The 22,095-nt window shown below is 40.8% G+C and overlaps 1 pseudogene; it reads right to left on the bottom strand.

Annotated features, from left to right (window-relative positions):
- Nucleotides 1-20,312: 20,312 nt before the first annotated feature.
- LOC130853655 (RNA-binding protein FXR1-like) lies at nucleotides 20,313-22,095 on the bottom strand (annotated as a pseudogene).

Below are 22,095 nucleotides of genomic sequence, written 5' to 3'. Positions count from 1 at the left end.
TTTTCATAAATTATAATCCAAGAGAAGAAATTTAGTACATAAACCACCCTTTACTTTGTATGTTAAAGGAGAGAAACTTTTTGTATTTTGATTTATAAAAAGGACGTCAATCTGAGAATCATTCTGTTTTTTAAAAAAATTATTTGTTTTGGCTGTGCTGGGTCATTGTTGCGGCGTGCGGGACCACCAGGGAAGTCCCCAAATCATTCTTTATTTACTGTGAAGTGCAGTTTTGAATTTTTATGTGTCTGAGAATATCTGTTTTTCCAAAATGTGAGCATTTTAACTACACTATGAAGCCAGGAGGGTGACCTAATTAAGGAGGAACAATTACTTTTCCTGCTTCCTCATTTGGCCACTTGTTCATTCCCTTTCTGTCCCTTGTTCCATGAAGGGGATTGAGTGCGTCGCCGTTCAGACCACAAGACCCCACGAGCTAGCTCCTTTCACCCCTTCTCTTTCTGACTTTCATCTATGTCTTCCTCTTTTTAAAAAAAAAATAGAAACATTTCTGCTTTTATCTTCTCTCACTACCTCTTTAAATCTTCTGTTAATTTAAATAAACTCAAGAATTGCAAGAGTTCTTGGCAACCCAAGTTTGTAGGCTGAACTGCATGCTCATCACACACCCTTAGCTGCTCATGGATGATGAGCCAATGACAGGAGAACTGTGGAGTACTTGGTGCTTATGACACACTGTAAGGGCGATGGATTCATACTACAATTGCTCCTGCTCCGCTGGTGGCCCGGTTTTTCATGAAGCTCAGTGAGATAGATCTTGTCTTCAAACAGTCACGTACACAGTTCCTGCATATTGGGGAGGGGGCAGGGAAGTCTTAGGAATTGTATTCTACTCTTGAATATTATAACTGCATTACCTGCAAGTTACCACTGTAACGTATCAATCCTTTACATATATATGTATCAATCAGGATCTAACAAAGAAATCAGAAACCACTTTAACTATTTATAAGAGCAGAAATTCAATACATAAATTGTTTACACAGGAGAAGCTGGGAGCAAAACAGGTTTACCAACAGAGACGGAAGTGAAGGAGGCAGAGTTACAGGTAAAGCCTCAGGACCCAGGGTTACCTAGCAGTGGCTGAAACCATGACGGCCCTGTCCAGCAGGAGCTAAAACAAGAGAGGAGACCCATCAGTCACTGGAGAAGCTTCCCAACATGGAGGGAGCGCGCCATCAGGTTTCCCCCACTCCAATCTCCTCCATGATCTCATGCCAGTGCCTCCCACTGGCCAGTCACTAAGGGCAACCAGTGACACTGGAGCTCAGTGAAAGCAAGCTGTGGAGATCAACCCCTCTTTGCCTGCAATACAGATCAGAGTAGGATAGGGCTGGGTAACACAAAAGGAACAAGAGGAGAAAGGATCATGTAGTGAATAAGCTCAGGACACCCTCTTGAAGGTCACAATCTGACCCTAACTGAACTCTCTCGAACCCCAATAATGGCAAAAATCTTCGTGTAGTTTATTAATCCAAGGGGGCAGGGACTAAGGAATCTTGAAGTCATCTAGAGCCCGCCTGTGGTTCTTGGAGTACCTGCTTAAGCTCCCTTCTCTTTGGGACTTTCTATTTATCTTTCTCTTCCTTCCCATGCCCGCCACTACTTCCTTGCTTAAACTTTCCCTGTGGTCACTAGTCAGAATTATGTAGGTTTTCTGGGGAAAACCTCAACTCGTCTTCAGCTGGCTCACAGCCTTGGTTTAGGGTTAGAATAATTGAAGGATAATGTCTGCAGAAGAGTTGCTCAAGTTTCTGAGGTGGGATCAGGCCTTCTCTGAACATCTGCACAGGAAGTGATCTCTGATTGCTATGGTGGGTTTTTGCTCCGTGTCACCACATGTTGCCAAATATTTGAGTTATTTGGTTAATGTCTTTAGAATCCTAATACAATATAGATTTCTTTCTTTTTTTTTTTTAACCTTTTCTGTTTTTTTTTTTGTTTTGGCTGTGCCGCGTGGCTCAGGCCGCGGCAGTGAGAGCACAGAGTCCTAACCACTGGACCACCAGGGAAGTCCCTAGATTTCTTGAGGATAAAGACTGTGCCCTATGGAGTTTTACATCTCATAATATAGTGCTACTCAAATATTAGGTATTGTAATGTTTTTGACTGAAAGGTGAAGGTCCCTAGATGGGAAAATATAAGCTCTACCGTCTAGTTTTGGTTAAGTTGTATAGTCTCTGAGCCTCACTTTAAGGTATCTAAAGATAGAAGTTTAAATATAGAACATGCTTCTATGACCTGTCCAATTACATCACAAGCAATTTGAGGGCAAGGCCAATATCTTACTTTCATGTATAGCGTCTAGCACATTGTCTTGCAGAAATAAGATGCTCAATACACGCTTAATAAAGCTCTGATTGAAATGTCAAAAATAAGATTAGCCAATTTGTAATGTAAATAATCTTTTAATGTTTACATTCTTTTAAAATGTTCTATTTCTTTGTATTATATTTAGTAGTAAGAAAAAAAGTTAGAAATGTAGTTATCAGGGATTGCAAACTCAAATGCCTACCAGGAATCAAGCAAGTAATGAGAAATTAGCCTAAGACAAAAGGGAAAAGTGGGGACTGTAGAGAAGTGGTGATTATTGGAAAGAACTTTGTGCCCTCTCTAAAGGGGGCAGCTGATGTTCTGTCCTAGCTAATTGTTAAATGGAAGAGTGGCAGCAATGTTGTCAGAACTTCTGAATGTGTATGTGAAATTGCTATATGTTTGTGGCTATATTAGCCAGTTAGAGGATTCTGCTAAAAACAATGCATACATTAAAAAAAAAAATTCACTGGGGACTTCCCTGGTGGCACAGAAGTTAAGAATCCACCTGCCAAAGCAGGGGATACAGGTTTGATCCCTGGTCCCAGAAGATCCCACATGCAGAGAAGCAACTAAGCCCGTGCGCCACAACGAGAGAAGCCACTGCAATGAGAAGCCTGAGCGCTGCAATGAAGAGTAGTCCCCACTCTCTGCAACTAGAGAAAGCTTGTGTGCAGCAACGAAGACCCAACACAGCCAAATAAATAAATTAATTTAAAAAATAAAGTTGAAAATATTAGAAAACAAAAACTTAAAAAAAAAAGGATTGTAGACTTCAGGTGTTCATAAGGTACTTATTTAAGGTGCTTTGGGAATTGTCTCATGATTTTGGAGCTCTAATTTCCCCTGTCTTCCTTTCCAATTTTAACTGGAATACTTTATCAATGCAACTTCCTGTTGTATTCAGTTTAGTTGCAGAGGTAACTAACTGCAAGGCAGAAAAGAGTGCTGTTAGCTACTGCTGAACTTTGACTTTCTATTGACAAAAATAGTTGCTTTTTCAGATTTATTTTCTATAACAAACATTTAAAAAAATATGAATGATAACAGATTTTTCAATCCAAATAGATTATCCAAAAAATGTCCTTACTGTATAGACTACAAAGATTATGTTTAGATGTGGTCAGCTCAGATAAGTGTAGCACGCTGTTGATAAGGCTAGGCTTATGAGTTCTTGTGGCCAAACAAGTTAGTTTCATACACAAAACCCCTCTGTGTACCAGCTGAGGGCAATGGCTCAAACAGGGCCACTTGAGGTTCATAAGATCAACTCCAAATTGCAGTTGATTTGATGTTGAGGGGAGCTAATAAAGGTAATAAATGAGTCATTTTCCAGCATGATATAACTAGAATTGGTTCTCGGCCCAGAAAGATGTGAGTCAGTTTAGTCCTGACTCAGTTCCCAGTCTGATGCACAGTGACTCACTTCCCTGTGATGTCATATTTGTTCCTTGTAAGATTTGACCTCCGTGTTGTTTTGTTGTATTAGGGTTAGCTTTTTTTTTTTAAAGAAGAAAATGAGAATATTGTAGAACAAGTTGAAATACTCCAAGGAATACAGAATCAGACAAATAAAGCAAGCCTTGATTTTCTCACAATGAGCCTGAAGGAGTAATTAGGCTTTAAATGTCTATATTGTTGTTCCCATCTATTAGGATTGTTAATTTCCAAACAGCCTAGCTATTAGCCAACATTTGATTTAAAACATTTTGCATGTAAAAGAAGAAAAATTGGTATAACAATTCAATCATTTGGTAGATATATTTATAAAAGGCAGCTGCATCTGAAAAAAGTTAACAATAGATGGTCAGATGAAAGAGGACAATGGATTGATCTTTCTGGAAAGATACATTCATTTATATACAGAAAGTAAACCAAAAATGGAGCATTTGCTATGGAACCCATGAGCATTTTCAGAATATGTAGAATTTTTAAAAAGTACTAAAAATGTCTTTTTATGCTTATGTCAGTTGTGAATGAAATTCAGTGCTCACAGCTTGTGTTAGGAGTCAAGTTTGGAAGCTAAAGAGAAAAGCAACTGATACATCTCAGATACTATAGGGTGAAATGGATTGACTTTGGTCTTTCCCTCAAGGCAGACCAAAAACTCTCATCCTCGGTAGATAACTACACTGATAAAGTCAAAGCAATATGAGTCAAAGTTGTTTCAATGAGAAGCAAGAGAAAACTCTTTTAGCTAACTTAAGCTAAAAAGAGGATTTTTTAGGCGATGGATGAATCAAAGGAGTTCCCAAATAACCCAGCCTCAGATGAGTTACTCTGGGTCCCCAGATGAGTTACTTCCAGACATGTCAGGGCTCTGTCTGTCAACTTGCAACTGTGCTCTAACAGCCTTCTATATCCTGTTCTCACTGTTCATGTTTGAAATGCCTAGAAGAATGATCCATTAACTGGCCCACCTTGGCAGGTGTATCTCCCCTTGGATGAATCATCTCTGACAGAGGAGCCAGCTGCATAATTCTCACAGGGAGAACTGTTATGAGCTGGCAGGGATCCCAACTTGTGTCCGCTGCAGAGACCTTTTGGTTTGTTCTCTAACTTCTTTCCCCTACAGCCCCAATCATAACAATGTTTTTATCTGTCCTGTAGATGAGTGCTTCTCAAAGTTTTATGTTCATATGATCACCTAGGGATCTTGCTCAAGTGCAGATTCTGATCCAGGAGAACTGGGGTACTACCTGAGATTCTGTATTTAGAGTAAGCTCCCAAGTGAGAGCAGTAATGCCAGTCCATGGACCACACTTTCAGGAGCAGGAGCTTTCTGGCTGCCTAAGTAATATCCATTCTCTCCTACCTCTTTCCTAATAGCACAGAGGTCTTTATTCAAGCATTCAGTTCCACTCCTATACAGTTCATATGCTTTGGGGGAAACAGAACATACTCTTAGCTCTAGTGGTGGGTACCAACTGGCTTAAGTCAATCAGTCATTCAATGCTATTTCCATGTCCTGGAATCTAGAAGAGTGGCTGGCAAGTAGTAGATACTCAACAAATATTTGTTAAATGAATACATGAATTGATGTGAGCATAGATAGGTGACACGAGTTTATCCAATTAGGATGAATTTCAGGACCCTGGCTTTGAATGCTAATCTACAAGCCCCTCTCACCATTGGACGTGAATGCTTGAGAACTGATTGTGACTGGCAGCCTTCCTACAACTGTTAGGAGGTCAGCCTTAGAATGAGGCCGACACTAGAGAAGGCAGAGCAGAAACAGAAAGAAACACACCACTGAGAACACATTCAGACACTGGATTAACTACTCTATGTCCACCCCAACAATTATGCGAATCAAAATCCCCTTCAATTTTAAAGCCAATTTCAGTTGGATTTTCTATTACAACTTGAAGCATCTTAACTGACAATGGGGAAATGTCTTATTCGATTCCTAGCAGGTCCCATCTTGGTGCAATGTGGGTGCCTTCGTGGGTCACCATGGTCAGAAAGCACTAAGGTCAGAAAGCATTTCGTAACATCCTGTGGTGTGGATTTAGAAACGGGCTTTCTTGAAGAAATTTACTGAGGAAGTGTCTACAGGAAGAGCAGAAGTCTGCAGTCTCAGCCTCTCATCCATCTGCTAGAATGTGGAAGATTTATGTTCCAGGCAAAGGACTCTACTTCCTTGTTGCTTTCCAGACAGGGAAAGTGAGAGAACAACTTATCAGCGGAGGTACAAACAGATTCCGGGGCACCAAGCAATCTGAGTTAGGCGTTAGATACTTTCAGCCGTCCAGGAAAGCCAGTTTTGCAAGTCTGTAGATTGGAGGACTGCAGGGAGGCCTGGGGCTTACCTGACTGGGGGTGGGGAAGAAGCCACTAGTCCTATGAGTTTGGGGCAGCTCATACCACGGGGAGAAGGGGGAGCTCCCTGCTCTAGTTGGTTTGGCCAGGCTCCTAAAGTGACCTCTGAGAGTAATTTCTAGACAACTTTGTTTGTCTCACACACTAACCTTAACTCCTGACCTAGCCAGTCACTGAAAATCCTTCACATGCTGCACCAGTTCCTTCGGGATAAAGTCCAAGGATTCTGTTTTCCAAGACAATCACCATCTGGCCTAACCTAACTCTTCAGTCTTTCTTGTGTCACCCCTGTATTATATCATAAACTCCAACGGTACCAGACGACCTTCTTCATGCCAAACATTTCCTATATCTTCACCTCTCAGTACCGGGAAGCCTTCTGCACCATGCTGCTTCCTGGAATGCATCTTGCTGTGCACTCTGCCCACTAAATTTCCTCCTCATCAAAGCTTGCTCATCCTTTACGTTTCAGCGCAACTGCTACCCTCTCTGGGACACATTCCCAGTTCTTTAATCCTCATACCCAGCATAATTAATCACTGCCGCCTTTGTGTTCCCACAGCACTCAGCTCACACTGTAGCTTATCACCTTGTTAAGCAACATAGCAGGGGCCACCCTTAGATTATGAGTTTCCTGAGCATTGAGAGCCTGTCTTATTTGTCTTTATAGCTTAAGCCCTACTGGGCTGCTCTCCATGGGACTGATCCTGCTGGCCCCACTGTGGAACGCTGCCCTTTATTCTCATTAGGGAGCTGCCTTAAGGCCAAAGTTTACTGAGAAGTTATACAGGCCTTTCCCTGGTGATGAGAGAATCTAAAGATGGACTAGGTGCAGCCTCCGAAAATGCTGGAATTTGTAACCAAGCTGGAGAGGGCCAAACAAGTTTGGGACGGAACAAAATTAGAAAGAGATGAAGCATAATCTTTCAGAAAAAGTTCCCAGATGGTCAGTGGGACCTGTTGCCTTGGAGAATAGCCACCAATACAGAAGATGATCTAGTATAGAGAAGGAAAAGTGTATTTTTTTTTAAATAAAGATTTGGTTTTTTGACCTTTTCTTGCTATGATTGTGCTGATGGTAACTTTACTACCGAAGCTTAATGTCCAAGGTGTCAGGAAGCTGTGACTGTCACCGTTCACTGATCTGCACCCCCCATTTGGACACGGGGCAGGATCTCTATTTCCACAGTCATGATGCCTGGGTTGTTTTAGTTAGAGTACTAATGACAGGCACGTAAATTAGACCACACAGAGTTAAGGAAAATCATTGGCACTTTCATTTTCATCAAGCCAACAAACTTCAGAGGTTTGTAGCTATACACCTTGACCTCTATGGATTTTTAGAACAACAGTGTACTGTCCAGAACGATACGAATCAGCAGGTGATGTGGCTTTTCTGAATGTTTATTCAGTCACCTCAGGACACACCTAAAGGTAGGCTGATGCCAGAGTACACAGGCCATTGGGTGTGAGCCTGCCGGGAGCACAGACCCGCAGGCCTAATGGAGCTGTTGGCACGGCAACAGTCTGCAGGCCCAGTCTGGCCTGCACCGCAGCTGCACATGTTCCTGGGACCACAGCCAGCTGGTGGCTCATGGCAATGGTTTCCGGGTCCTGGCTCCATCCCAAGACCGGCCCAAGCTCCTTAGCCCAGACCTGGCTGTGGCTTTGTTCTGGCTCCAAGCTGAAGTTCTGCCCCCTGAGCCAGAAGGTGAAGGCAGGCCCTTGTACCCTAATCCATGCCCTCCCCCAGCCTGACATGTGGTCTGCCCCAGGCAGGCCTAGGGGACAGAGAGAAGGGCCAGGCCTCCCAGGGTTAACCTTGGTCAGCCTAAGAACTTTTATAGTGGTTTTGCCCTCTCTGGGGACTCAGGGTGGTACACTTCAGTGTTGCTGCCTGTGCACCGGGCCCCAAGTGGGTGTAGAGATCACCGGGATGGAGCAAAAACCTAGCAGGAGATTCCCCTGACCCTGACCAATCCAACAACACTCAGAAGGCAGCTCAAAAACCAGATTTCATAACTGGCCTTGGTGTCACAAGAAGTGTCCCTTCAGATTAGGGTCTTCTAAAGAGAGAATCAGGAATACCACAACATTCTCAAAATAAGATGGATTTTAATCTCTATTAGAACGTTTCACAAACACTCCAAATACAAACATCCACGCTTTCCGTCTTCTGCCAAGTGTGTCTAAAGTGTCTCTAGAACATTTTGGTATCTTCAGCGATTAGAATGGGCAGTCTAGGTAAAAGCAGAGTGCCTGCTATACAAATAAGCTGCTTCCTCCTCCCCCACCCCCTCCCCGCCCCCTCCCCGCCCCAGCCGACTGCCATCCCGAGATCCTCCCCTCCCGTGTGGAACTCTGAAATCTGCTGTTAAAACAGAGTCTTTATTTGCATGTTCCCCACTCTGTTTCAGTCTAATTCTTCCAGATTGTCAGAAACACAATAAAGGAAAAAAAAATTTGTTTTCAGTGCTTCCCTTTTACAAACTCCTTTTTTGGAAACCACAACCTTGGATCCCAGCAGAGGTTCCTGGGGGCTTTAAGAACATCAATCAGTTTCGCAGCTGGAGGCCCAGGCTTTCCTCAGGGAAGACTTTTTACATAAAACAGATTGTACTTTGTCCTTGCCAGGGCAGACAAAGGTTTAAATTAAATATGCAGCAAGCTGCAGTTGGCAGCTTGCCACAGCCAGGGGGAGGGGGAGCAAGATCTCCTTCCTTTCTCTGTAGGGTAGTTGTTTCTTTTTCCTGTTTCTTTCTTTTTTTTCCCCCTGTGGAAGGAGCGTGGAAACTTAAGAGATCTGGGCTCTGGGCTCGGCTTTACTGCAAGTTCACTGTATGACACAATACAAGTCACCTAACTTCCCGGGGCCTCAGTTTCCTCTTCTATACAATGGAGAGTTGGAGATGATCTGGAAAGGTCTTTTTCATATTTAAGCTTCTAAGTTATCTCCAAATTCCACTGCATGGATTTCCAACAAATGCCCAAGCCTCAACTATAAGTAATGCATCCTCACTGGTCCTGGGGTGACTGAGGTGACAAGGCTTCTCGTCCCTCAGAGCCAGGGACCAGAAAGGCCATGTTATAAGAGAACGAGGCCCAGTTGGAACTCAGTAAATGGCAACTGACCCTGTATCTCAGTTTTAGGGAGTAATGGAGAGTAGTGGGGGTTGTCATGAATGGGAGAGAAAGAACCCTCAAAAAAAGGGGTAGCCTCTACCTAACTCACCCCAAACCAATTACTCACTTGGGAATGTGAGCCACTGGGGCAGCCGGTTCTTTATGTTAATGTGAAATTTCTAAACTTTTAAATATTGACAACTAATTTAAAAAAAATCTTGTGGGTCTCACAAGAGACAAACAGAACTGTGGAGTGAATTCAACTTGAAGAGGGTCAGTTTGCCAGGTTCATGGACCTTAAGAAGATAAGAATTTCTGCGCTCTCTATCTCACAGAGCTGTGAAGAGAATCTGTGTATTCAAAGGTGTATTGTAAACTGCAGAAAAGTACGATAGATACGAATGGTAGAACCCTAATAGGTTGTTCAATCATATTTTTCAGTACAGAAAAGTTCCACTGGAGGGTAAGTTTCAGGAACACAACTTTACCCATATTCAGGTTCATATCAATTTTTGGCCTGGGAGCTAACGGTTCTGTTTTTTTAATGGTTAAAAATAATTTCTAATATCTACCTACATGTTAAAAAAAATTGATTTCATGTCATTAGGCTTTGGGGAAAGCATGCTATAATGGAGTATATATTTAAACTTCAGAACTGTATTTTGCATTCTGTAATAATGGTAGACTTTTATCTTATTATTAGCATACTAAATGAACATATCATTTTAATATATAATTGGGGCTTCCCTGGCGGCGCAGTGGTTACGAATCCACCTGTCAATGCAGGGGACATGGGTTCAAGCCCTGGTCCGGGAAGATCCCACGTGCTGCAGAGCAACTAAGCCCGTGTGCTGCAACTACTGAAGCCCAAGCGCCTAGAGCCCGTGCTCTAGGAGAGAAGCCACCGCAATGAAAAGCCTTTGTACTGTGACAAAGAGTAGCCCCCTGCTCACCATAACTAGAGAAAGCCCGCGCACAGCAATGAAGACCCAACGCAGCCAAAAATAAATAAATTTATTTAAAATATACATATAATTGAATGTTATGATTTGTATAATATAAGGTAATATGCATTTTAGTCAATTTTTCTGTCATTTGGATACAAATGTGTTCTATAAAATTATAATAACTGCAATAATAAGTCTGCAAAGACGTAAATGAAAGTAGTTTTGTTCTCTTCATATTAAATAAAGTGTTAGGCATAGTCTTTTTATCCTATGAGAGAATCAAATGAAAATGGGATTTAATCTTTTAGAACATTTACCTAAATGGCTAGATTACCTTCTTTGTTATTGATATTTTAACTGTATAAGAAATGCAAATTTTAATTTGATGACTGTATATGAAATACATTCAATTGTTCTAAATTTATTCAACTGATATGCAAGTAATATTCAGACAGGTAATTTATTGGGAAACAAGATAAAATGATTTCTTTTCTTGAAATGCCATAACTTCACCAAGTAAAATAACTGAAGTAGTACCTAAATATAAAGGCATTTCCTTTTTCATGGATAGATAATAATTCTCTCTTTTTAGTTTTTTTCCCTTGATCTTAGTAACTTATAAAGACTTCATTTTTTCTTTTCTTCTAGAGTTTGTCCCATTTTCTTCCCTTGTATTTAAGCTTTTTAGCTTTTTGTCTACTGTATCAATATATAGTAGGTCTCTTGGATTTGATTCATTAATTTACAGCTTCTGACATAATTTACAAATATATTTTACACTTTTAAGCTTTTACTTTTAGTATAAATTGAAAGACAAGTAAATAGGATTTCCCTATAAGCAGGGCAGTATGCGAAATATTTACCAAATGAGATGGCATGGGTACCACTAGAATGGACTCTGCCATGGTCAGGACAAACATCAGCTGTAAACAATTGTTCCAGACTTACTGGTTCTTCTTAACAACAAGTTGCAACTGTGTAATTATTATCACTAGAATAATTATAGTATGGGAAGCACTGTAACATTTGGTTGCTGTACTAGTCTGGGTAACTAAACACTAGTTGCCACAATAGGCCAACTCTGAAGTCTCAGGGGCTTTTCACAACAAAAATGTCTTTCTTGCCCACACAAAGTGATATAGTCAGCAAGGATTTCCTTCCACTCAGAGGCCCTGGGCCCATCATCTTGCAGTGCTGCCATATTTACATGTGGCTTTCAAAGACATTGCTCAAGGGATGGAAAAGCTGGAGGGATCCCCCTGGGTCTCACTGTTTGTTCTTGACCTAGAAGTGGTACTTGACACTTCTGCTCACCTTTCACTGGCCAGAACTAGACACACGGCTGCAATCTAACTACAAGAAAGGGTAGAAAATATAAGGGAGCACATCAATTGTTTTGTGAGTCTGCAGCCCAAGTACTGATGGTGATTTATATTTCACATCCCACATCTATTTAAGTGAAGGTGCCTTAAGACCTTTGCTGCTGGCTCTTAGCCTGATTCTGCGACTTCTTTGCTTCTCTAACTAGCTCTATCATACACTCTCCAATCTATTTCTAGGACTGATGCCCAAGAGGCACAATCTGACTGGCTTGTTTATCATCGTCTGTGTGGGCAGAGCCTTTGTTTAAAGCCATCTGAAACACACTGGCCAGTCTACAGATGACTGCTTTTTATTATGTGCCCACACTTGTTTTAGCCGTCTGTGGAAAGCAGTTCAGGAATAAATTGTATAGGAATTTGGAGATAAAATGAAAAAATAAGTTTGGTAGAATTATTTTGAATAGTGAAGATTTAAAAACATATATGTTTTTTCATTGTTATTATTATTATAGCACAATAATTGCAAAATCAAAATTTGTCAAGGTTTTGTAAAGAACTATAGCTTTAAGTTTTCCAAGCATATTCAAGTAATATGAATTAAGAGTAGCTGCTATGTCAGTCCACAAACTAAAGTGTATAAAAATGTAACTTCCTTCATTAAAAAAAAATTTTTTTTATTTTCATTTTTTTTAACATAGCAAGATTGCATTTTTAAAAAAGTAATTTATTTATTGGCTGGGTTGGGTCTTTGTTGCTGCACATGGGCTTTCTCTAGTTTCAGAGAGCGGGGTCTACTCTTCACTGTGGTACGCGGGCTCCTCATTGCCATGGCTTCTCTTGTTGTGGAGCACGGGCTCTAAGCACGTGGGCTTCAGTAGTTGCGGCACATGTGCTCAGTAGTTGTGGCTTGCAGGCTCTAGAGCTCAGGCTCAGTAGTTGTGGCACATGGGCTTAGTTGCTCCACGGCATGTGGGATCTTCCTGGAGCAGGGATCGAACCCATGTTTCCTGTATTGGCAGGTGGATTCTTAACCACTGTGCCACCTAGGAAGCCCCGTCATTTTTTTTTTTTAATTTCTATTTTATGTCTCCAATCCATTGAGTGGGAGAAACTTAATTTTGTTAAATTTCAGGCCTCCCTTACCTGCCCAGGGTAACATGTAAGATTCAAGGGGTTTATGTAGCATCAAGGCATTGGAAGATATATAATCTTGCCCTCTGTATATATCCACCCCCCCTCGCCCTGCCCCCCACCAACTTTCATGAGCTACTAACCATGGCAGAGATCACTATTTATGTACAGATACCCATTTTCTCTTTCTTTAGTCAAAGAACCACCTTATTTTTATCTGGGTACAGCTACCCATGCAGTGACTACATTTCCCAGGCTCTCCTAAAGCTAGGTATGGTCATGCCCTTAACGGGCATCTGCTGGCCCTCAGCTTTCCACAATCCTTTTATTCTCCCAGGATGGAATGAAGATATGGTGATAGTGAGTCTGCTTTGTTTCTGTGATGGCACTAGGGCAATATTCTGGTGGGTTGCAGAGCAACAAGGTAGAAGGAACCTGGGTTCTTGGATAATATGGTAGCACAGACCAACTCTAGCCCCTCTAGACTACTACTACCTTGAACTTCTTTGACAGAAATGAGTGTTCCATCTTGTTTAAGGCTGTTATTTTGGCCTCTGTGAAAGCAGCTGAACCAACACCTTAAGACATACACCCACTTTCCAGAACATACACCCACTTTCCGAGGTATTTCCTGCTGCGTCCTCCCTTGTTGCTGATGGCCAAGCCTCCTTCAGCCGACTGCTGCTTCTCAGTGCCTGACTTAATGTAGCTCTCTGCGTGTTGGTAACATTCTAATGCTCCCTTACCAGCTGCACTATGAGAAACTCTGCTTCTGTGCTTGTCTTGCCTTTCTGCCATCATTCTACTGCTACCACACCGCTTTGTGGCTTTGGGAACTCTGTGGGACTCCTATGGGACCATCTGCCAAGACATAACATACAGATTTTCCATCTACTCCTATACATGCTGGACACGGAACCTCAGAGCCCTTCAGCCCTCGGATTTCATCTGGAGAGGGGGCAGAATTTTCTGCTCTAGAATTCTTAAACAAAGCTAGGCATTTTATTATCCCTCCCTTTGACCTCAAGCTGGGGGCTCAGATTAGTATGGGAGTAGGAGCAGACTCAGGGTCCCATCTCAGGGGCACAGCAGCGTCTTGGCTTTTCTTTCAAATCTCCCCACTCTTCCTCATCAGACAAATCTTTTTGAGTATTGATGACACAGGAAGCTTTGTCCTAACATGTCAGGTTTCCTTTACATCTTTTTGCTTTAATGCCTGGCCTAAGTTTTTAAAAATATTCTGTTTTCGGGATTCTGCTGTGTCATTCTGTGAGGCAATTAAAGCAGAACATCCCATGAGGTGGAGGAAGCTGATAACTACAATAATGCAGATGGATGAAAGTGCCTGTTAATATTTCAAAGTTTCGTCTGTCATTTCCTCAGCCCATAAATAGAAATTACTTGTCACGGGGTAGTGGAAAGTTCATTGGCTCAAGATTTAGAAGGTTTATGTTCTAAGTCCTAGTTTGTTTCTCTTCTTTGGAAGCATACCTCCTATGTCAACAGTAAAGTGCAATTCCAAATGTTTGTCTTGTTTATCTGTGGACTTTGATTCTGTCAATTGTGTAGCATTGGGAAATTGACCTAGATTTCGTGCTTCAGTTTTTACAATATCTCTCCATAGCACTTTGTACCTCAGATACAGGGAGCTTATGTGGAACAATAATAATAGTTAATATTTAAACAGCATTTCTAAGTGCCAAGTATTATTCCTAGTGCTTTACACATACTAATTCATTTGTTACTCATTTATGAGGTAGATACTAAGATACAATCCAAAGTAGACCTAGAATTTAAACCCATACAATCTGGTTCTGGGTCTGTGCTCTTAATTATTATGCTACACAGTCTCTTAAAGTGGGGAATAATTTGGAGGAAAGGAATGATAAGTGTGTTATTATGTTCATTATTGGACTACTTTCCTAGTTTGATTTATAAGCACGTCTTTCAAAAGTAAACTGATTCAATTCTGCCTAAATTCTGCCTAAATTATCCCAAATTTCAGGTATTCTGAGGAAGAGCTGAATGAATGCTAAGTACCATTATTAAGATTATTAAGCTATTATTTTTATAAAGTGGATAATAAATAAGTTTAAACTGCTGCTTTCAAAAATAGATTTAGGTCAGGAATCAATACAAGTAACTCTTTTAATTCCACTTGGAAACAGTAACTCAAAAATAGTATTAACTGAGTAATAGTTAAGAAATAATTTCCTTTTTTTTTTTTTTGAGTTATGCACATTAAAATTATTTTTATCCTGGTGAAACAGTATATTTGAAATATAATTGCATGATAAAACTTTATCGCCATCTAGTGTCAGTAAGGAACATTGCAGTAATGTTGCTTTTTTTGTCCCTCTTCCTTTGGCCACCTCCTTCTATATCTGTTGTATCAATATAACCTGCACTCCCAGGCAGCACTGTTTGATTCCTTTACCATCGACCACTGATTCTGTAGACTATTTTAATAATCTTATTTCAGAGTAACTCATTTCATGACATTTCTCACTTCCGAAGCATGGTTTATTTTATGAGAATGCTCTCGGGGGACCATAAGAATTTTCATCCAACTTAGAGACAGTGTCTAAATACTTTGAATGTGCTCAGCCTTAAAAGATTCCTTTACTTTAGCTTCAAGATGCTAAACATGGGAAAAATCTTCATGGTATATATTTAAATTGTTATGAAGTGTTTTAGACATTCAGAAGAACATAAAGAATAAGAATTTATGAAGCCACTGTATTAATTATCTATTGCTGTATAACAAGTTCCCTCAAAACGTAGCAGCTTAAACAGCAAACATTTATTACCTCACAGAGTTTATGCGAATCAGGAGTCAGGGAGTGGCTTAGCTGGGTGGTTCAGGCTCAGGGTTCTCTTAGGAAGTGCAAACACACTGCAGGCTGGGGTTGCAGAAATCTCAAGCCCAACTGGGGCTGGAAAATGTGCTTTCAAGTTCACTCTTGGTGTTGGCAGCTTTCAGTTTCTGGCTGGCTGTTGGCTGAGGCTCAGTTCTTCTACAAGTAGACCTCTTCATAGGACTTGCTTCTCCCAGAGCAGGGTGGGGGGGGGGGGGAGGGAGGAAAAGAGAGGGCTGCCACGGTCTTTTTTTAGAACCTAATCTCAGAAGTAACTTTAACTTCTACCAGACGTTATTGGTCACACAAACCAGCCTCAGTACCACGTGGCAGGGGACTACGAAAGGGTGTGAGTAATGGGAGGCAGTCACCATTGACCATCTGGGCCATCCTGAAGGCTGCTGCTAGACCCATCATCAAGCTTCAATAAATAGTAACATTTTGCTCTGTGTGTATAATTGCCTCATGGAAAGAGATTAGCCCACGGCTAAACTCTGGGAGATATAAATGAGAAACAAACTTTTTCTCTCACAGTGGCTAGACACCTTGCTAAATCTCCCTTTCTTGCTGTGACTGACATTTCTGATTCCATAGCTTTTCGCTAGCATTTAGCTGTAAGAGGAGTCCCATTTTTGGACATGGAAAAGCTTGGTCCAGTATCATGTGCAGCTCCAAACTAATATTTTTTAACTCTTCTTACTGCTGCCTCTGTGAGGTAGGAGATTGTGGTTTTCCTTTCAGTGATTTTTCTGACTGGTGCTCACCTCTCTCCTGCTTTCTAATTGCTCTAGCATGGGGCCCAGCATGTGCATTAGAGAGGAACAAAAAAAATCTTTGTACTTACCTGGTGTTGTGTATAGCCCTCTCTTGCCTACTGCTGGCTGGATCTCATCCCTTCCATTAATCTAAGCATCCAAGTACAGGGTCTTCAGGTGGGGGTGTAGGTTGTTTGGAGAACCCATGAATAGGGCTTCATACTATTCCAGATATTCTCCAGTTGGCTTCCTGAAAGTCACTCTCAGCCTCTGACCTACATCTTTAGGACTAAAGCCTCTTCCTGCTGGGGACCCTTGCCTCAGGAAGCTGTGTTTGTGGGTGGGCAGAGTCTCTTCAAGATAACTCATGCCTAGCTATTCTTTGCAGGTCCTCTTGGTCAACGGGAAAACATGCATCCTTTTCCTGCAAAACGCTTGCCCATCTAATCAGCCCTCTCTCCCCACCCTATAACTGTGTGCTGCCCCAGCCAGTCTCCTGCCCTTGCAATTCTCCAGATGCGCGTAAGAGCCCAGGCACAGATGCTAACAAATGTCTGCTGATGTTCATGGGCTCTCCTGAGAACTCTTGTTCTCGCTGGTCTTGAAGCAGCACCAGGGCCTGCCAAGTCAGGGCTCTGTAAACATCCAGCCGGGAAGTGAGACATCAGTCTCCTCTCTTGTAGGCACTTCTGGTCTCTCTGACTGATTGGCCTGGGGCCCCTCACTTGGTTTGGCAGTGGGTGGGGAACATCCCAGCACAGTGGGGAGTGGGGGAGCCAAAGCCTTTCTCCTCCTAAAGATCCCCTTCAAAGCACTCTATTCAAAGCATCAATGAATGTATAGCCTTTTAAAATGGCTGGAGATGACTGACAGGGATTAAGATGTTTGAAGGTTATTTTTAATAAAATTCTGCAGAATGTGTCTAGTAAGTTTCTTTGGCTTTAGGACCTTAGCTGAATTTCAAAGATATTAAGAAAACCCCTTTTTAACATCCTATTAAATTTCACTCAGGTTAAAAAATGTAGAAATTTATGGATTTAGTTGAAGTCCCCTGTGTACTTGTCCTCCACTCCAGTCCCCTCCTTGCCTACCTAGAGGGTAATCATCGTCCTGAGTTTTGTGTTTTTCAATGCCATGAGTGTTTAATGCTTGTTTTAGTCCACTGAGGTTGCTATAACAAAATGCCACACACTGGGTGACTTAACAACAGAACTTTGTTGCTCACAGTTCTGAAGGCTGGAAGACTGTGATCGGAGTGCCAGCATGGTCAAGTGAGGGCCCTCTTCAGGGTTGCAGACTTCTTGTTATCCTCACGCAGTGGAAGGGGACAAAGGAGCTCTCTTGTCCCCTTATAAAGGCATTAAGCTAATTCATGAGGTTTCCACTCTCATGACCTCATCACCCCCCCAAAGGCCCCCCCTCCTAGTATCATTGCATTGAGCGTTAAGATTTCAACATATGAATTTCAGAGGGACACACTTTCAGATCGTAGCAATAGTATTACCATATATGCATGTGTCCATAAAGAATATAGAATATTTTTTCAAGCTTTATAGAAGTGGTATTTTAGCATAAAATTCATTCTGCAACTTACATTGCTCAATGTGTTTTTTGAGATTTATCCATGTTGATACCTGAAATTCTAATTTTCCTTATCACTTTATAAAACTTCATGTACGAATATGACATACTTTATTTAAAAATTTCCTCCATTGGACATTAAATGGTTTTCTTTTCTTTTCTTTGGCCATTGCTGCAATCATCACCCTTATACTTGCTTCCTTATATACTATACCTAAAAGAGCTATATAGGTATTGCCAGCTTGCAGGACATGCATCATTTAGATCTTTTTTTAAAAATTAGTTAATTTATTTACTGGCTGCATTGAGTCTTCGTTGCTGCTTGCAGGCTTTCACTAGTCGCGGTGAGCAGGGGCTACACTTCATTGCGGTGGGTGGGCTTCTCATTGTGGTGGCTTCTCTTGTTGCGGAGCATAGATTCTAGGCTCGCGGGCTCAGTAGTTGTGGCACACGGGCCTGGTTGCTCTGTGGCATGTGGGATCTTCCCAGACCAGGGCTCAAACCTGTGTCCCCTGGCATTGGCAGGTGGATTCTTAACCACTGTGCCACCAGGGAAGTCCCATCATGCAGATCTTTACTAGATGCTGCCAGATTTCTTACTCAGGTTATTTTCTACTACCACCAGCAAATCCAACTGCTCAGCAATGTTTGGTATTTATGGATTAAGTAATTTTTACTAATTATCTTATAAATTATATACACACTTTCATGATTATTAATGTGACTGAGCATTTTTCATACATTCTTTCTTCTAGTCTCCTTTTATGTCCTTTGGGATAGGTCATCACAAGGACACTCAGAAAGCTCTTAGGCTGGAAAACCCCTATGCCATGTGAGGAAGCCCTTATGTTAACTTGAAACCCTCAGGCTCTATGGCATAACCAGAAATTATAGAGTTCAGACATTAAGGTTGTATATGCATTTCCAAGCTCATCACTTTTTTGTAAGGGTTGAGCTACATTAATGATATAATCTCTAGGGCTGTTGGGGATAAAATACCATGACATTCTGTACCTGCTTTGTCCTTGAAGAAACCCCCAGTCTCAGTATATATATGTATTTGTTGCTAAAATAGTCTATATCTTTTTTATTTGTCTGCTTGAGAGTGCTTGGGATAAAAATATCCCAAATCAACTGTGAATCTGTAAATTTCTCCTTTTATATATTTATGGGCTATGTTTTTAGGTATATATACCGTTATGATTATGGTGCTTTCTTAAGGGATTTTCCCTCTAAGTCTATGCATTGCCTTCATAATTCCTATTAATATATTTGCTTAAAATCCATTTGATATTAATATTGCTATACTAGCTTTCTTTTTTAAAAAAATATTTATTTATTTATTTGGCTGCACTGGGTCTTAGTTGTGGCACATGGGATTTCTGTTGCCACATGTGGGATCTTTTAGCTGCACGTGGAATCTTTTATGTGTGGCCTGTAGGATCTTTTAGTTGAGGCCTGTGGGGGTCTAGTTCCCTGACTGGGGATCAAACCTGGGCACTCTGCATTGGGAGCGAGGAGGCTTAACCACTGGACCACCAGGGAGGTCCCTATACTAGCTTTCTTTTGATTAGCATTTGCACATTATACATTTTTTTCAGGCTTTCATTTTCAACTTTTTAGTGTGGTTTTGTGTTAAATGTGTCTCTTATAAGTAGCATATAACAGTATTTTTTTCTATTTGGAAAAATAGGATAATATATTACCCATAATTACAATTATTATTATAATTTGATTATGGATAAATTTAGAATCATTTCTAACATCTTATTTTGTGTTCTCTGTATAGCATCCCTTTTATTGCTTTTTTCCCCTCCTTTACTCAATTACAATGTCTGGCACATAGTAAGAACTGTATGTGTTTGCTGTAATTATTATTACACTAAGTTAATAAAGTGTTTTATATTCTTTTTTCCCTCTGTTGTTTTATAAACTATGAATTTTTTTCTAATTTTAGTACTACTATTTAATTTAAAAGTGTATATATATATATTTAATTGTCCCCTTCTCTAACCGGATATAAAGTTATTCACTATTTCTGTCTCCTTCCTGAATATAACATGGATCTTACCACATTTTAGCCACATATTAATCAGCCCTGCCCCTATCTTGTTATTGTTGGAAGTGTTTTATTTGTTCCTTTTTTAACATACAAGATGTTATTTATCATATTCATAAATGTCATTTTGTAATTTTTCTGCTTATTGCTTTTTCTTAATTCTATACTTTCATTCTTCACTTTCATTCTTACTAAAATTTATTTATTTTTATAGCCAGCAACTTTTTTTAATGTTACATATACTATTCTCAAGGCACATCTGATGATATATTTTATAACACAGTAGGTGCCAAAGTATGTTTAACATATGATTTCTTCAGGATCCCTCCCCTTTCTGAATTCCAAATGGAGGAACTGAAAGTGTGATATAAAGACTGGCGATCCATATTCTATCTTTGGCAAGCTTGTACAAGCACTATTGTAAAATGTAATGTAAAAGAACTGTAAACTAGGAACTTCTTCAGTTTATGAAACACCATTCAGGACTGCTGCTTCTTGAGTATTTTCTTCTTTTAAGGTATTAATCTTTTCTTCTCTTGGAGTACGCTGTAGCTTAGAAATTTCATCGCCAGAAGCACTAGTTGGGCCATTTATTGCCTTTTCTGAAGGACCATGCTCTTCAATCACATCTTTTGCCTAGCCCATTTTCATTAACTGAAGCTGTATCAGACTCAGTCATCCCATCCATCAGAACAGCATCTTCATCAGTCCTTCGTCTACGAGACCGCCTACGACGGTTAGTACTGTGATGAGATTTGCTGGCATCAGTATCTGCAGTCTGATCTGATTGTGTATTATCAAGTAAGCTGTATGGATTGCTGTCTGGATCTTTGAGCACAGAACTGATGGAAGATTTGCCACCATGTGGTCCACCATGACCTCGACCCCCTGGAACACTTCTGCCTCTTCCTCCTGGGCATCTCCTGCTGTCACACTGATGCTGGCTCTCTCGGTCATCTTCTCCTGCCAATGACCAATCACTCAGCTCGTCTTTACGCTCAGATTCAGTTTCAGATGGGTTAGACAGTTCAGAGTTTGTACCATAACCAGAGATGTAATTAGGGCCCCGACAACCTCTGCCTCTTTCACTATAAGACCTAGAACCAATCTGTTGCAGCTGTTCATCAATCTGTAGGCGTTCCATTCTTAGCTGTTCTACTTCCTTTAGATAAGCAATATGATACTCTAAAAGACCTTGCATATTTCCAATGCTTTCTTTAGTGCCAACAAATACAAATGGAACCATCCCAACTTCTCTAGTTTATTTTCATTGTCTCCTTCAATTCTGACCCGAACCACACCAGATTTGTCTACTATTTCTTGAATAGCTTTGCCATTTTTCCCAATTACTTTTCCAACAAGATTCCTAGGAACCTGAATAAAATTCTCCACAAATTCCAAGAAACCTCTAGCCTTTTTTTACAGCATCAGCACTCTCTCCGTAGATTCTAAATGTTCCAGTATCTTCATCTAGCTCAATAGCTGTAACTCCAGGAAGCTTTCTAGCTTGCTGTATGTTACTACCATGTGTTCCTATTGCCAGGCCCATCAAATCTTCTCTCACGACAAATTCCTCGTGAAAAGCTGCTGCAAGTTGTTTTGTGCATTCTAAATGCTTAGTGGCCTCTTCATTTCTGGACATAAGCATCAGTTTTGTACGAATACTTCGCAAATGCACGTCACTCAAAACATTTACTCTCTTCACAGTTGCTTCACTGGCAGACAGTATCAGTAGCTGTGTGGTTTCTGGATGGTAAAAAATTCTGCACACTCCTACTCCTTTCTTAGAATCTTTATGTGCATTTTCATTAGCACACGCCTCTCTCAAATCCCCAGGAACATCCACTGTGCATTTAAAGAAGGTATTTTTTTTTGACAGTTTTATTTTGATTGACAGGCCGAAGTCGTTCACATGTGACTATTTCATTGTAAGTGGCATCACAAGCAGCATATTCAATGACATAAAGTTCTCCTTTCATCATTCGAACTTTAGCCAACCACCATCCACGTGGTTCTTGATCATCTGCTCTTGAATACACCTCTACTTCATCTCCTTCACTAATTTCTTTTTTTTATATCAGGTGGTGGTGGTAATCTAACTTCATAATGGAACCTGGCGTTCTGGTTGCCAATTGTTCTCAAAACCATTGTGAGGGAGTCTTC

The sequence above is a fragment of the Hippopotamus amphibius genome, chromosome 5 (genome assembly GCF_030028045.1).
Source record: "Hippopotamus amphibius kiboko isolate mHipAmp2 chromosome 5, mHipAmp2.hap2, whole genome shotgun sequence".
Lineage (NCBI taxonomy): Eukaryota > Metazoa > Chordata > Mammalia > Artiodactyla > Hippopotamidae > Hippopotamus > Hippopotamus amphibius.
The sequence above is the reverse complement of the archived record's forward strand: the minus strand, read 5'-3'. Positions and strand labels throughout refer to the sequence as shown.